Source organism: Pipistrellus kuhlii, unplaced genomic scaffold (genome assembly GCF_014108245.1).
Source record: "Pipistrellus kuhlii isolate mPipKuh1 unplaced genomic scaffold, mPipKuh1.p scaffold_m20_p_16, whole genome shotgun sequence".
NCBI classification, from domain to species: domain Eukaryota; kingdom Metazoa; phylum Chordata; class Mammalia; order Chiroptera; family Vespertilionidae; genus Pipistrellus; species Pipistrellus kuhlii.
This window is the reverse complement of record NW_023425471.1, coordinates 11,929,130-11,945,189: the sequence shown is the minus strand read 5'-3', so window position 1 is coordinate 11,945,189 and position 16,060 is coordinate 11,929,130. Positions and strand designations below refer to the sequence as shown.

Genomic DNA, 16,060 nt, shown 5'->3' with positions numbered 1-16,060 from the left:
TATTATTAGGGTGTTTTTATTTTTAAAAATTCATCAAGTTGTATAAATGGTGATTTATGCACTTTTATGTATAGATAATACTTTAAATGTTTACATTTAAAAATCAGATCATTCTGTTCTTTAAAAACTCCTATGGCTTCCCATTGGACTTCTAAACAAATTCCAGATCTCTGCTCCCCAATCTGTAGCCACACTGGCCTTTTTTCTCTTCCTTGAACAAAGAATGAAGCAAGTTCATTCCTATCCCTTTTCCTTGCTGTTCCCTCTACCTGGAACACTGTTTTTCAAAAAATTTTTTAATTGAAATTCAGGTATCTGCCTTTCCTGAAATCTAAAAGAAGTTCCTCTGTCACTTTGTATAGAACCCTACATTTTTTTCCAGCGTAATTTTTATATCTGATATTATCTATTTCAGACAGTTTATTTTTCTCCTCATTAGAATACAATACCCATAGTCTCAGGAACTTTGGATGCCTGGCTCTCTGCTGTTTCCTCAGTGACTAGAATTCTACCAGATAGGTAAATAGATGTTCAGTAAATAATTAGAACATGAACAAATTTATAGATAAATGAGTGAATAAATTTATAGATAAATGAGTGAAAAACTCCTAACCTCTTCTGCCTGCCAGCCTAATCATCCTCTAACCACTCCCCTGACAGCCTGATTGATGCCTAACTGCTCCCCTACCAGGCCTGGGCACCCCTAACTGCCCTCCCTTGAAGGCCTGGACCCTCCCAAATGCCCTCCCCTCCTGGCCATCTTGTGGTGGCCATCTTTTGTCCACATGGGGGCAGCCATCTTTGAACACATAGGGCAGCCGTCTTGTGTGTTGGAATGATGATCAATTTGCATATTACTCTTTTATTAGATAGGATATAGGGCTGGTGCACAAGTGGGGGCCGGCTAGTTTGCCCTGAAGGGTGCCCTGGATCAGGTTGGAGATTCCCTTGGGGTGTGGGGCAGCCTGGGCAAGGGGCCTGTGTTGATTTGCAGGCAGGCCACACCCCCTGCGACCCAAGTGGAGGCCCTGGTATCTGGGATTTATTTATTTTCTATAATTGAAACTTTGTAGCCTTGAGCAGAAGCGAGGGCAGGCTAGGGTGGGCAGGAAGCTTGGCTTCCTTTATTTCCAGGGGAAACCTAAGCCTCCAGCTGGCTCCAGCTCCATGGCTGCCACCATTTTTCTTGGAATTTATTTGTCTTCTATAATTGAGACTTTATAGCCTTGAGCAGACCCCAGGGCTGGCCAGGATGTGACGGGAAACTTGGCTTCCTCCATCGCAGGGGGAAAACCAAGCCTCCTGTTTTCTACAGCTCTGTTGCTGCCTCCATTTTTGTTAGGTTAATTAGCATACTCACTCCTGATTGCTTGGTGGGTGTAGTGGAGGTACTGCCAATTTGCAACTTTCTCTTTTATTATATAGGATAACCCATGGAAAGGGTCTTGAGAAAGATTTCAACAGCCTGCACAGAACTCTTTCTATTTCAAATAATATAACATTAAATTATTGTTTCTGATAAATGTATTTCCAATAAATTATTGGTTTTGATAATGATGATAATGATCAAGTTTCTGTTATCTCTCACTTTTATTGCTGAAGCTTCAAAAGTGAATAATTTTGCATAATGCTTATATGCTACATTAAAAACTGGAAAAGTATCAACATGTATTTTTTCCAACATACTAAATATAGATTCTAAACAATTATTCATAAAACATATGAGTATAATATTTCTATACTGAAAGTAGCTTATTATCTAATTTGTATTGTTCACTTTCTAAAGAATTTCAGGTCCAGGTGGGCACTTAAGTGCTTTTTGATGGTGATGATAATTTACTGAAATTTCTTATACATAACATTTTTCTTGCAATGTTTTAGCATATATAGCCTGTTTTATTCTTGCTAAACTTTGCCACTTGTAGTGTTTCATTTTCCCAGCTTGAGCTGTTCTATGGTTTATAATTTATAACAATTTTTCATCTTTTAGCCTCTCAATGGATTGGTCTAATACTTATGTTCCCTCAATACCTTGTATTGTAGTCAGTAAATGGTGAATAACAGCAAATATACATAGAATTTAGCAAATGTTCATGAAAAGTCATATTATGAAGGCTAAATGAATAAAAGTAATTTTATTATGATTAAAATTAGGTATCTTTGCAAATCATACTCAAAATAACTTATTATATTGCTAGTTAAGGCAAAAGTTCAATCATAGAAACCAAGGTACTTAGGAAGACATATTTAGAGTTTAATTAATGTGGAAAAAAAGTATAATTGTCTTAGACTATTGTAATCTATGAGTTTGATATAATTGCTTCTAAGATTGTTCTTCATACCATCAACAAATCAGTAGTTACTAAGAATTTACAGTGTTAATCTAACAATGTCCAAGTGGAAAGAAAACCTTTAAATATTAAGTATTTGTGCATACACATAGTTTCACTTGATTCTTACCACAATACTAGGTAGTAAATGTTTAGCTTACTAGTTACGGTTATTTAAAAGGGTTTGTCTGCCAGCTCAAATATCATTTCTGAGGTTGATTTTGTTAGCACTTTTTCTTTATTGATTAAAGTATTACATATGTGCCCTTATCCCCCCATTGCCCTCTCACTCCCCCACTCATGCCCCCATCTCCCTGTTGTCTGTCTCCATTAGTTAGGCTTATATGCATGCATACAAGTCCTTTGGTTGATCTCTTCCCTTTACCCTCCCCCTCCCCTATCTTCCCCCTGAGGTTTGACAGTCTGATCGATGCTTCTGTGTCTGTGGATCTGTTTTTGTTCATCATATTCCACAAATGAATGAGATCATATGATATTTATCTTTCTCTGACTGGCTTATTTTGCTTAGCATAATGCTCTCCAGGTTCATCCATGTTGTTGCAAATGGTAAGAATTCCTTCTTTGTTACTTTAGCTTAGTATTCTATTGTGTAAAAGTACCATAGTTTTCTAATCCACTCATCTGCTGATGGGCACCTAGGCTGTTTCTAAATCTTAGCTATTGTAAATTGTGCTGCTATGACCATAGGGGTGCATGTATCCTTTCTGATTGGTGTTTCTAATTTCTTGGGATATATTCCTGGAAGTGGAATCAGTGGGTCAAATGGGAGTTGCATTTTTAGTTTTTTGAGGAAACTCCATACTGTTTTCCACAGTGGGTGTACCAGTCTGCATTCCCACCAGCAGTTCAGGAGGATTCCTTTTTCTCCAAATCCTTGCCAGCACTTGTCATTTATTGATTTGTTGATGATAGCCATTCTGACAGGTGTGAGATGGTACCAGATTGTTGTTTTGATTTACATCTCTGATGGTTAGTGACTGAACATGTTTTCATATGTCTCTTGGCCTTCCTTATGTCCTCTTTTAAAAAGTATCCATTTAGGTCTGTTGCCCATTTTTTGATTGGGCTATTCACCTTCCTTTTGTTAAGTTGTATGAGTTCTGCATAAATTTTGGAGATTAAACCCTTATCTGAAATAGCATTGGCAAATATCTTCTCCCATGCAGTAGGCTTTCTTGTTTTGTTGATGGTTTCTTTTGCTGAGAAGAAGCTTTTTATTTTTATGTAGTCCCATTTGTTTATTTTCTCTTTAGTTTCCATTGCCCTAGTACCATGGTCGGCAAACTGCAGCTCTCGAGCCACATGTAGTTCTTTGGCTCCTTGAGTGTGGCTCTTCCACAAAATACCACGTGCAGGTGCGCACATACAGTGTGATTGAAACTTCATGGCCCATGTGCAGAAGTTGGTTTTTGGCTCTCAAAAGAAGTTTCAATCGTTGTACTGTTGATATTTGGCTCTGTTGACTAATGAGTTTGCCGACCACTGCCTAGGAGCTGTAATCGGTGAAGATAATTGCTTCAGCATATGTCTGAGATGTTGCTGCCTGTGGATTCCTCTAATATTTTTTGGTTTCCCATCTTATTATGTTTAAGTACTTTATCCATTTTGAGTTTATTTTTATGTATGGTGTAGTAAGTTGGTGGTCTTTGCATGTATCTATACAATTTTCCCAAAACCATTTATTGAAGATACTGTCTTGATTCCATTGTGTGTTATTGCCTCCTTTGTCAAATATTAATTGAGCATAGTGGTTTAGGTCAATTTCTGAATTCTCTATTCTATTTCATTGGTCTATATGTCTGTTCTTGTGCCAGTACTAGGGAGTTTTGAGAACAGTGGCTTGATATTTGGTATTGAAATCCCTCCTAGGTTTTTTTCCCCTTGGGATTGCTGCAGCTTTTCAGGGTCATTTTTTTTTTTATTTTTTATTCCAGATGAATTTTTGGAGAGTTTGTTCTAAGTCTGTGAAATGTGCTGTTGATATCTTACTGGAGATTGCATTGAATCTATAGATTTCTCTGGGTAGTATGGACATTTTAATGATGTTGATTATACCAATCCATGAACATGGTATGTTCTTCCATCTGTTTACATCTACCTCTATCTCTTTTTTCAGTGTCCTGTAGTTTTCTGAGTACAGGTATTTAGGTTACTTTTTTCTTCTTTGTATGTGTCATTTATTTTACATTTAGTAGAATACCAAGTTGTGTTCTCTTCCTCTTCAGAAAGCTATGTGTTATTTGTATTACAAAGCCACTGTTCTCAAAACTCCCTAGTACTGGCACAAGACCAGACATATAGACAAATGTAATAGAATAGAGAATTCAGAAATTGACTTAAACCACTATGCTTAAATCTATCATTGCGCCTATGGTTAACAAAATGTATTATACAATTGAAATTTTCTCAAGAAGGTAGTTTTCATATTACATGTTCCTATCTTGATAAAACCAAATAAGTTTTAAGTTTTGTTACAGTAGGTCTATTTCTGTTTGCTTGTATTTTTAGGACATCTTTGTAAGTTCTCAGGCATAGCATTTCTGGACCGTCAACTAAAAATCTAGTTTGGCTCAGTGGTAGAGAGTTGGTCTGCGGACTAAAGGGTCCCAGGTTCTATTCAGGTTAAGGGCATGTACATTGGTTGCGGGCACATCCCCGGTAGGGGGTGTGCAGGAGGCGGCTGGTCGATGTTTCTCTCTCATCGACGTTTCTGGCTCTCTATCTCTCTCCCTTCCTCTCTGTAAAAAAATCAAAAATATATATACATATATATATATACATATATATATATATATATATATATATATATATATATATATATATATATATATAGTGTGTTCAGGAATATCTCTCCTTTAGATGAGCCCAGGCTCCAATGTCTCCTCAATATCATGTGACCTCTGAAATTTCTGTCTGTCTCTCTAGCCTCTTGAGGTTGTTTTGTTTGACCTTCTAGAATCTTACCCTGCTATGCTCAAATTAGGAGCTGGCCAAAGACCCAAGGGAGAATTTATACATACATTTTTATAACTCTTTTTCTACAATTCTTTCTTCTCCAGTTGCTGTCTGTCAAATTCCAGCTGCCTTCATTACTCCAAAGTTTTTTCCATTGTCTCCTCTATCCAATTAGTCCACAGCTCTCCTTGGACTCTATTAATATGTTCTATGATATGGAAAACACCTTCAGACCCATGACTGGCCAACCAACCACCTCCTCTTCCAATTTATATCTGCTCTCACATTGTTTTGCAACCATTAATCTCCCATGATGTTTTCTATAATCTAAAGAAGCAAACTTTGTCTAACTCTATCCTCAGTTATAGACCTATTTTACATGAGTTCTGTCAATGAGCTCAACTCTATACCCGCAAACTATACCATATCAACCTTTCCATCCTAAGGTCTTAACATTTGCATCACAGGCTTCAGTATTGCTACAGATTATAATCTGATTACTAAACCAATTTTCTAGTAGAATACCTATGCTAAAGAGATGGTGCTCATTCATGCAGATTCCTTTACCTTGTGTGTTATGTATTGTTCAAGCTTCTGAAATATCAGAATTACTCATTTTGACAGAAGCGAGTTGGGCTAAGATAAAACCTAACTTCTGCTAGTACTATATCAAGATATTTTCAACGTTAGTGCTTCTCCCTTAGCAGGCCAGAGTATTTTTCGGTTGAGAATCAATTAACTTGAACACTACATCTGAAACTATCTAACAAAAGATTTAAGAGATTTAAGAGCTCTTCGCTGAAGACAGGAGTGTTATCTTCCTTTATCCTGTTTCTAAAATGGTCACTTTCATAAATAGTTGTATTAATCTCAAATTTGTCCAATATATTGTGTAAAATGGAATGAAAAGAGAAAAGAATTGGTACAAAGTAAAATCTGAAGACCTCCAGCAACTTCGTTCTCTAAAATAAGTGAGAAACTGTTCTTTTTTTTTTTAATGTCTGAAAGATCTTCTTTTATAGGTCTGCTGAGTTGTATTTTGTCGGCTCCTATTAAATTGTATTGTCATAGACACCTATGAATTCTGCAGAAATACTTTATTTCAGCTTTTATATGCCTATGAAAATAAGAAAAGAACATTTAGAATCTCTGATTTTAGTGAGACTATTTAATTTCTTGTTTGTTTGTTTTTAAGTTCCATGTACTTAACAAGTTACACTCTTGGTATCTCAGCATATTAAAGAAGTATCAAGGGACACTGGGAATTTCTAAATAGTCTATTTTTTCTAATATATGTGAACAAAAAATTTAATTACTTTGTGAATATTTGATATGGTTTCAATGACTACACAATGCCATGTCCTTCCAGTTAAAAATACACATCTGGTCCTAGCCAGTGGATAGAGCATTGGCCTGCAGACCAAAGCGTTCCAGGTTCGATTTTGGTTGAGGGCATGTACCTTAGTTGCAGGCTTCTCCCCTGCCTGGGCTCTGATCAGTCCTATGCAGGAGGCAACCATACATGTGTTTCTCTCACATCAATGTTTCTCTCTGTCTTTCCCTTTCTCTTCCACTCTTCCTAAAAATCAATGGAAAAATACCCTTGGGTGATGATTAACAACAACAACAAAATACACATCTGGTAGGTGTGTGTTTGTATGTATGTTTATGTGTTGACTCCCCCCTCCCTATTCTGTTGAAATATACCCAAATGATGATTTAATGTATTATGGTCCTAGCTTCAGTGCTTCTGGGACTTTATTGGTAGATTCTAAATATAGAAAAATAAATGGAGACTGGGACTAGGGAGACCAGTTCACTAGAAGTAACAATAGTTCATATCACAGTGTCCAAGGGTTGACGGTAGATATGTAAGCCTTTATAAGTGAAATCAGTGTTGGGAAGAGCTTGCTTCCAGAAATGTCTAAGCAGTTGCAGCGTTCATTCAAGTGGACAAGAGTATTTGAAAAAGACCCATCCATTTTAGAGCTAAACTTGAATAAGTTGTTGGGATTTAGGAAAAGAAGGTTGGAAAGGCTATACATGTTATGAGAGTCCAAGTTCTAGAGTTTGTATTTAAGGCACGTTTCTAGGGTCATAGGGAAAACAGCATGTTATTCAGGAAGAAGAAGTCCAGATCTACTAAAAAAGTAGAAACTAGAAAGATTAGGGAGAATAGACAATTTGGTGAGATTCGGATATGTAGTACATCATGTAAGATGTACAATAGGAAAGCTGTTTTCAGGAGCTCCTAGTCATTACCCTGATTTTCTAATAAATTAACAAGTTTGGTCTGGATTTATACATGAGAATTCTTTCTAGTATATCCACTTATGGAAGAAGTCAACTATATCTTGTTTTACTAGTTCCACAGACACTTATGATAGTCAAAAAAAAAAAAAAAAAGGAAGGAACTCTTACCATTTGCAACAGCATGGATGGACCTGGAGAGCATTATGCTAACTTAAATCAGCTAGTAGGAGAAAGATAAACATCACACGATCTCACTCATTTGTGAAATATAATGAACAACATAAATTGATGGACTAAAATATATCCAGAGACATAGAAGCATCGAACAGACCATCCAACCTCAGAGGGAGGATGGGGATGGGTGGGGGGGAAGAGATCAACCAGTGGACTTGTATGCATGCATATAAGCATAACCCATGGACACAGACACTAGGGGGATGAGGACATGTTCTAGGGTGGGTACGACCAGGGAGAAGTCAATGGGAGAACAAAGAGACATAGACAATACTTTAAACAATAAAGAATTTTCAAAAAGTTTTTAAAAGGGATCAGATACAACTTTCATTTTTAGGAGGCCTGACTCTCTGAGGGAAACACTGATACCACTTCTTAGACCAATTTGGTGCCACCCCAACAACAAAAATCCAAACAAACCAAAAAGCAGTGAGTGACTTTTTGGAGCACATTAGAGAAGTGAGGTCACAGAGAAAACCACCACCCTTAAATCTGAAGAGACAAGTAGGTTGAGAGAAGAGCAGTCAAGATCTGCTTGCTTACAGCTGAAGCTGCCCGAGACATAAACTGGTAGAACACATACATGAACACTGATTGTGGACTAGCCCGAGAGTGAGAAACTAATGGGGGCCACCCTTTTATGGAGGCCCCCACACTTTAAGGGGTTTTATCTATAGGAACCCCACCAGGTTCTCATGGTGAAGAGTCAAAGATCCCTTGGCAGCTCTAGCTGGGGGACACAAAGGGTAACCATAGTGAACCAGGGACCAGAGAATTCCCTATAACAAAGGCCTACTCTACAGGAGAAAACACTTGATCAGAGCCTTGTCCCAGCTGGAGGTGAACATTTTTCCATTCTAGCCCCCTCTAGCCTTCTTTTTCACCTAACAGAGGTATAACTAAGAAACACTTTTCAAAGTAATAGGCAATGGACATGAGGCTACTATCAATAAAAGACTTAAGAGTTAATCGTAAAATTATAAAACATTCTCCTCTCCATACCTTACCAGCACAGTTGGAAAGCAGCAAAATGCCAACTCCCTCAAAGAGCATTGTAGAATTCAAGTGAAGAGGGGAGACAAAATAAGGGCATGGGAGGAAACTGAAGCCTCTGACACACCCATGATCAAACTAACATAAAGCACACAATCAGTCCTTTTTACCTCAGTTCCAATTACATAATACTTTATGTCTACTTTCAACAACAAAAATTAAAAGGCATGTTAAACGGCAAGTGAGGACAAAGGAAACATCAAGACTGGGCTCAAATATGACATACATATTGAGATATTTCAATAGAGACTTTTAAACAGTTATGATTAATTTCACAAGAGTTTTGATGTGCCCAAACCGGTTTGGCTCAATGGTAGAGCGTTGGTCTGCGGACTGAAAGGTCCCAGGTATGATTCTGGTCAAGGACATGTACCTTGGTTGCGGGTATATCCCCAGTAGGGTTGTACAAGAGGCAGCTGGTCAATGTTTCTCTCTCATCGACGTTTCTACGTTTCTAGCTCTCTATCTCCCTTCTTCTCTGTAAAAAAGAATCAATAAAATATATTTTTTAAAAAAGTTTTGATGCAAAAAAGATACACAATGCAAGCACAGAAGGATAGTCTGAACAAAATTTGATTGCAACTCTTAAAGAATAAAAGGCTAATATGCAAATAGACCAAATAACAGAGTGACCAGTTGCTATGATGTGCACTGACCACCAGAGGGCAGATGCTCAACACAGGAGCTTCCTCCTGGTGGTCAGTGTGCTCCACAGCAGCGTTGAAGACCCCTTGGGGGTCCCAGACTGCAAGAAAGCACAGGCCGGGCTGAGGGATCAACCCCAATGCACGAATGCCATGCACCAGGCCTTTAGTATATGTTGATATTATATATTTATATAGATATGTTTATGAATGAGATAGAACAATTATTTTTACAAAAGATTATATACTTATATATTACATTCATTAAGGATACAAAATCTCTATGATAGTTATTACCATGGCTACAAAGCCTTTTATTTAAACCATGCTCAGTGACTAATATTCCTTATGTCATTTACCCTTGCTTTTTGATGCAAGATCAACCAGATACTAGAATACCATTTCTCTTTCTATCTGATCAACATGAAAATTTATTAAAATAAATGCAAAAAAAGGAACATTTTGTTAGTAATACATTATTAAAATTGTGTAGTACTTGTTTAAAACTGCTCAAAACAAATTACTTGTTACGGCTTCATTGCTAAAGGCATCGCAAGCAAGAATATAATTTTGTTTTCAGACAATGAAAGCTTTGCTTTATATAGAATTACTATTTTCTGGTTTAAGAGAAAGGACTTCAAGATTATCTTTCTTTAATGCAAATCACCTTTTCAAGTAAATGCCTCTCAGGTTGATAACTCTTAAATCACCATTATTAATTGATCATGGTAAGGGATATTTTACGTGGCAAAAGGTAAGTGAAATTATAGCTTCCTGCAAGGACATTTAGAGAATGGTTTCCTTAAGTAAACAAAAGACATGTGCTGGTGATTATCTATATAACCGAGTGGCCAGATTATTATGATTTTTGAATGCATAATAATCTGGCCACTCAGTATACATTAGAGGCCTGGTGCATGGATTCGCTCATGGGTGGGGCCTAGCCAGCCTGGCCAGGTGGAAGGGACATGGGTGGTTGGCCGCCTGCCTCCTGGTCAAACACCTGGTCGAGGGGAGAATTTGCATATTACCCTTCTATTATATAGGATATACACTGAGTGGACAGATTATTATGCATTCAGAGATCACAATAATCTTGCCACTCAGTATATATATAAAAGGCTAATATGTGAAGTGTCCCCTCAGTTGTTCAATGGGGAGACCAGGAGTTTGATGGCTTTTTATAATGTGCACTGACCACCAGGGGATGGTGTGGAACAAAGGAAGGCCCAGTTGGCAGCTGGCAGCAAAGGAAAGGCCCAGCCAGCAACCCGAAGGCCCTGTCTGGCCCTGATCATCAGCCAGGCATGAAGTTTGTACACTGGGTTTCTAGTCTTAATTTTAATGATTAAAGGAACCTGAAAACTATTTGAAAGCATAAAAGAGTAGGATGACTTCTCATCCCCAAGTCGTCTTTTTTGGAAGAAAATAAGTATTCCTATTTATTTTCATAAAAATAATAGCAGATGATGTAAATTTATTCTAGACTTAGAAAACTGGTGGAAGTAGCAAATCAATATACATTGATGAAAAGAAGCAGGATTACTTGGCACTTAAATGAAACTTCTCAGTTGGAATGGTGAATATGTTTAATATATGTGTATACATGTAAAACATTTTACTGAATCAAATATTTTCTCACTGCTTTGCCAAGTAGTGCAGTATAAATATATCCTTCTTAGCTGGTGCTTTGCTTTTCAAAGAGTAAAGCATTGCCATGTATGTTTGTTTGCATATATATGCTTATTTCTTACCTTAACCTACATCATCTTCCGCAAGATGTTCCATCATCTCTTTCTCACAGGCCTTACAGTAATATTTCATAAATAAGTCGAATTTAGTTCTTTTATTTCTTCCTTTCTTTTTTTTGAGGAGGACTATTTCCTCTTCAGACCATATCAATAACCATTCATCTTGGAGCTTAAGTTCCTTTTTATTCCATGACTACATTGCTGCCACTCCATGTTGCATCTCCTGTTTTCCTATACCCTTCTCTTCTTTTACTCTACCTTTTTTTCTACGATCATGCTTCATGAAGTTCCAAATAAAAGGTCTCTGGAAATTAAAACAAAGTAGGGTATTTGCATTCTATCACATATTTATTCTATTATCAATCAATCATTTGACTTATTAACGCCTCTCCCCCAAATTAAATGTTTTTTTTCCCCCTTCCTTTGCCTTTGAGCTTTCATTCTGGCTTTAGAAAAATTCCATGGCCCAAACCAGTTTGGCTCAGTGGATAGGGTCCAAGATTCAATTCTGGTCAAGGGCATGCACCTTGGTTGTGGGCACATTCCCATTAGGGGGTGTGCAGAAGGCAGCTGATCGATGTTTCTCTCTCATCAATGTTTCTAACTCTCTATCTCTCTTCCTTTCTTTCTGTAAAAAGATCAATAATATATATATATATTTTAAAATTCCATGTTTTTGTGCTGCCTGAAGAATTAATAGGCCATATTTTTCAGACATTCATGTCAGTGAGGTTCTTTGGGCCCTGCTGAAATAGGCATTTTCAGAAGCCCCCACTGGAGGATGGGATATGGAAGAAGGCTTTATTTGCATGGAGTTAGACATTTCTCAGGTTCCAAAGTCCCCTGCCCTTTAAGCCAGTCCTGGAAAAGGTGCAGCTGGGGTTCCAGTAGAGTCAGAAGCAAGGCCAGTAGCCAGAGCTTCCTTCCATGTTGCAGCCAGGTACGGTTCAGCATTTGGGCTAATTAAAGACCATTAGTCCATGTGTGGAGTCCCACATGGCCCTGTGCCATGTGGGCAGAGGGGAGTGCATTACCCTGCAGCAGGAATTCCAAGAGGGAGGGAGGGAGGGAGGGAGGGAGGGAGGGAGAGAGAGAGAGAGAGAGAGAGAGAGAGAGAGAGAGAGAGAGAGAGAGAGAGAGAGAGAGAGAGAGAGAGAAAACTTACTTTGTTTGGAAGTTAATATATTCAAGTTTCTCGAGCTTGCAGTGGCCATGTCTATTTTAGCCAATTACTCACTTTCAGGTGTGATCGATGGGCAAGCATCTTCCCAGGTCATTCAGACCTTACTAGGCATGACTCTAAACTACCTTTGTCTAATCCCTTCCTCCATCAACCAGTGGGGAGCAGACTTAGAGAATGTTACCTGGAGCTTTTTTGTCAAAACTATAAATGGCATGTCTTTATTATTTGGCCTCCCCTTTCATGTTAAATAATAGCCATCTATTACAGTGGTATTAACTGTATTATCCATTCTCCTTTATCACTATGTGGCATTGTTGTGTTCTTTCTAAAAGTTTTAATGATCTCCTGCTTGTCACTCATGTTATGAAATTTCACTATTTTATGACATAGTTATTAGGGATTTAAAAAATTCAGTCTTGACAATTATTTTTATATATTTTTAAAAAATATTTCTTTATTGACTTTAGAGAGGAAGGGAGAGGGTTAGAAAGATAGAAACATCAATGATGAGAGAGAATAGATAATCATTGATTGGTTGCCCCCTGCACGCTCCCCACTGGGGATCAAGCCCACAACCTGGGCATGTGCCCTTGGCCAGAATTGAACCTGGGACCCTTCAGTCTGCAGGTGACACTCTATCCACTGAGCCAAACTGGCTAGGGCTCTTTTATTGTCTTACATAATTGTTTAGATAATTTTCTCTACTCTCTTTTATTTAAAAAAATTAATAGATTTATTTGAAAGAGAGAAGGAGAAGAAGGGAAAGATATGAGAGAGAGAGAGAGAGAGAGAGAGAGAGAGAGAGAGAGAGAGCGCGTGAGCTTGTTGTTCTACTTATTTAAGCATGCATTGGTTGCTCCTTGTGTGTACCCTGACTGGTGATCAAACCCACAACTTTGGCATATCAGGATGAACCTCTAACCAACAGAGATACCCAGGCAGAGCTCTACTCTCTTTTAATGATTGTGTTTATTGAAATGAATATAATTTACTTGGATATTTGACCTAAATTAATTCTCTAGTGTCTTCTTTTTTTCTTTTTAGTATTCAGTCTTTTCACACTGCTTTCCAGAAAACTACCCATTATATAGGTTTTTATCATCTTTATTATTTATTTCAGCTATCATATTCTTATTTTTCTCTGACTATTCATCCTTTCATATTATTATTTTCTTGTTTAGTAGACATAGTATCTTTCCTTATCCTTCTGATTACATTAATTATTGTTTTATTTTTATGTTTTCTTCTGACAGTTCCCCATTCTTCCTCTGTTTCTTTCAGTTTTTACTTCTCAGTTTTAAAAGTAAAAATTATTTTAATATTTTATAGTTTTCTTTTATATTTTCATTTACTTACATGTATGTGAAACAACATTCACATCTTTCATGTGCTTCAGCTCTTTGTTCATATTTCAACTTTTATGTTTTTAATATATTTTATTGATTTTTTATAGAGAGGAAGGGAGAGAGATAGAGAGCCAGAAACGTCGATGAGAGAGAAACATCGGCCAGCCGCCTCCTGCACACCCCTCATCGGGGATATGCCCGCAACCAACATACATGCCCTTGACCGGAATCGAACCCTTTCAGGCCGCAGACCGACACTCTGCCACTGAGCCAAACCGATTTCGGCTATATTTCAACTTTTAATACTAAAGTTTTATTGACATTTTGTGGGTATGAAGGTAATTTTCTCATAGAGTTATCTGGCAGTGGGGGGTGGTAATTTTAGTAAGAATAACCCTCAAAAGAGTATCTGTAGCAATTTTTCCTGGGAACTGATCAGTGTATGTAGTGAAAACATAAATCAGTTTATGCAGCTCCCATGCTTAAAGTTCTTCAATAATGCTCCCATGATGCACAGAATGGAAGTCAGACTTCATCTTAGGACCCTTAAAGTAGCTTCTGCCCATCTTTCAAATTACATATCATATCACACATTGGTCTGCACTTTAGTCCTGCTAGCTTCCTTTGGCCTTTAGACAAACCATGTTTTTTCCACAGGGACTTTGATTTCATATCCAAATTACTGTTGTAGATATTTAAGGCAAATGAGGTGAACAGTAGTCAATTATAGTATTCCGAGTATTTTTTAATATATTTGTATTGATTTCAGAGAGGAGGGGATGGGGAGAGAGAGAGAAAGGGGGTGGGGAGAGAGAGAGTGATCAGGAATCGAACCACGACCTCCTGGTTCATAGGTTGACGCTCAACCACTGAACTACTCTAGCTGGACTGTTTTTGTTTTTAGTTTACTTTAAAGAGGGAACTTATTAGCAAAATACAAAGGTTCTTGCAGGAGTTCCAATAGCTATAAGGGTTTAATAGAATCACGCTTTTCTGAAAGGGCAGATGATGTTGTAATAAAAAATATTTCTGGGTTTTGCAAGATCATGAAGAGAATATCCTGGAGGACATTCCTCCGTGTATAGTGCACAAGGGACTAGAATGTGGATTCGTTTCTGCTTGCTTTTTGTTCCTTATATTCCTTTATGCTAGCCTCAAACTTGCCAAGCACATGTTGGCAGGCATTCAGGCATCTCTGAAATGGCTCAACAGCTGGAAGAGCACCTCTAGTCTGCATAAATTAATTTGACTCTCTGAAGGATGGGTTGTAGTACAACCACAAATTCCACTTATGGGTTCTTCATGATCATATAACAAAGAAAATTTCCTACAGTATGGTCCTCATGCAAAACAAATACCACACAGTCTCTAACTGCTCCAACTGCCTGAAGCATTTCCAGGGCTGTCTTCCTCTCCCCTTCAGCCATTGAGGTCTTCAATCCAGATTTTTTCCCCCTGCAGCTTCTGGTCCTCTTCCATCCCGGGGGCAGCTTCTGGGAGTCTCAGGTGGTGCTGGTGGATGGGATGCTCTGCCTCATCATGGAAACATGCCAATGAAGCAGGAAGCCTGAGTGAGTTTAATAATACTACAGTATGATATTAATTGCTTCATAAATAGAAACCTCTTATTCTTCAAGCATATCCCACCTTGTGAAGCGAGGAGGATAACTATGAGAACATGGAATCATGGAAGTCAAAAAGTGAAGTGTTTTAGGAATGTCAAATGCAATCAAATGATAAAGAAAATGAGAACCCAAAATTGGCCATTGGGTTTAGCAAAGTATAAATTACTGGTAATCTTACGAAAAGAAGTTTCTGAAAAGAATTAAAGATTAATGCATGACTGAATGAGTTCCAGAAAGGAAGTGGGGAGAGAAAATAGAGATACTATACTCAGCCCTTCACCTTAGTACAACACATTTTGAGCAAATAATTTCTTCACATCTTGAAATACTTTAAGGTCTCTTACCAGCCGTATATTTAGAATTGGTATGGTTAAACTCTATTTTCAAATGAAGAAATTGAAGTCCAGAATAAATTTGTTTTTGTTTTTTAGTTCTAGTTTAGATCATATTCCTTAAAGCAGACTTAGTCCTTCATTTGTGCTACCTAACTGCTTTCTACAGACCTTATCTGTGAATTTGCCTCTTGCTTGCATTCATGTTTAATTACAATTTCTGCACTATGTCTCAAACGTAGTACTTTCATAAGAAATACTTGTTTCATTAGAATATAACCAAGGGGTTTAACCAGTTAGATATTATAGGAGAAATGCAGTAACAAAGGCCTT

General features: G+C 37.6%; 1 pseudogene; it reads right to left on the bottom strand.

The window, feature by feature from the left end:
• Nucleotides 1-14,784: 14,784 nt before the first annotated feature.
• LOC118719897 lies at nt 14,785-15,330 on the bottom strand (annotated as a pseudogene).
• Between the last annotated feature and the right edge of the window lie 730 nt (nt 15,331-16,060).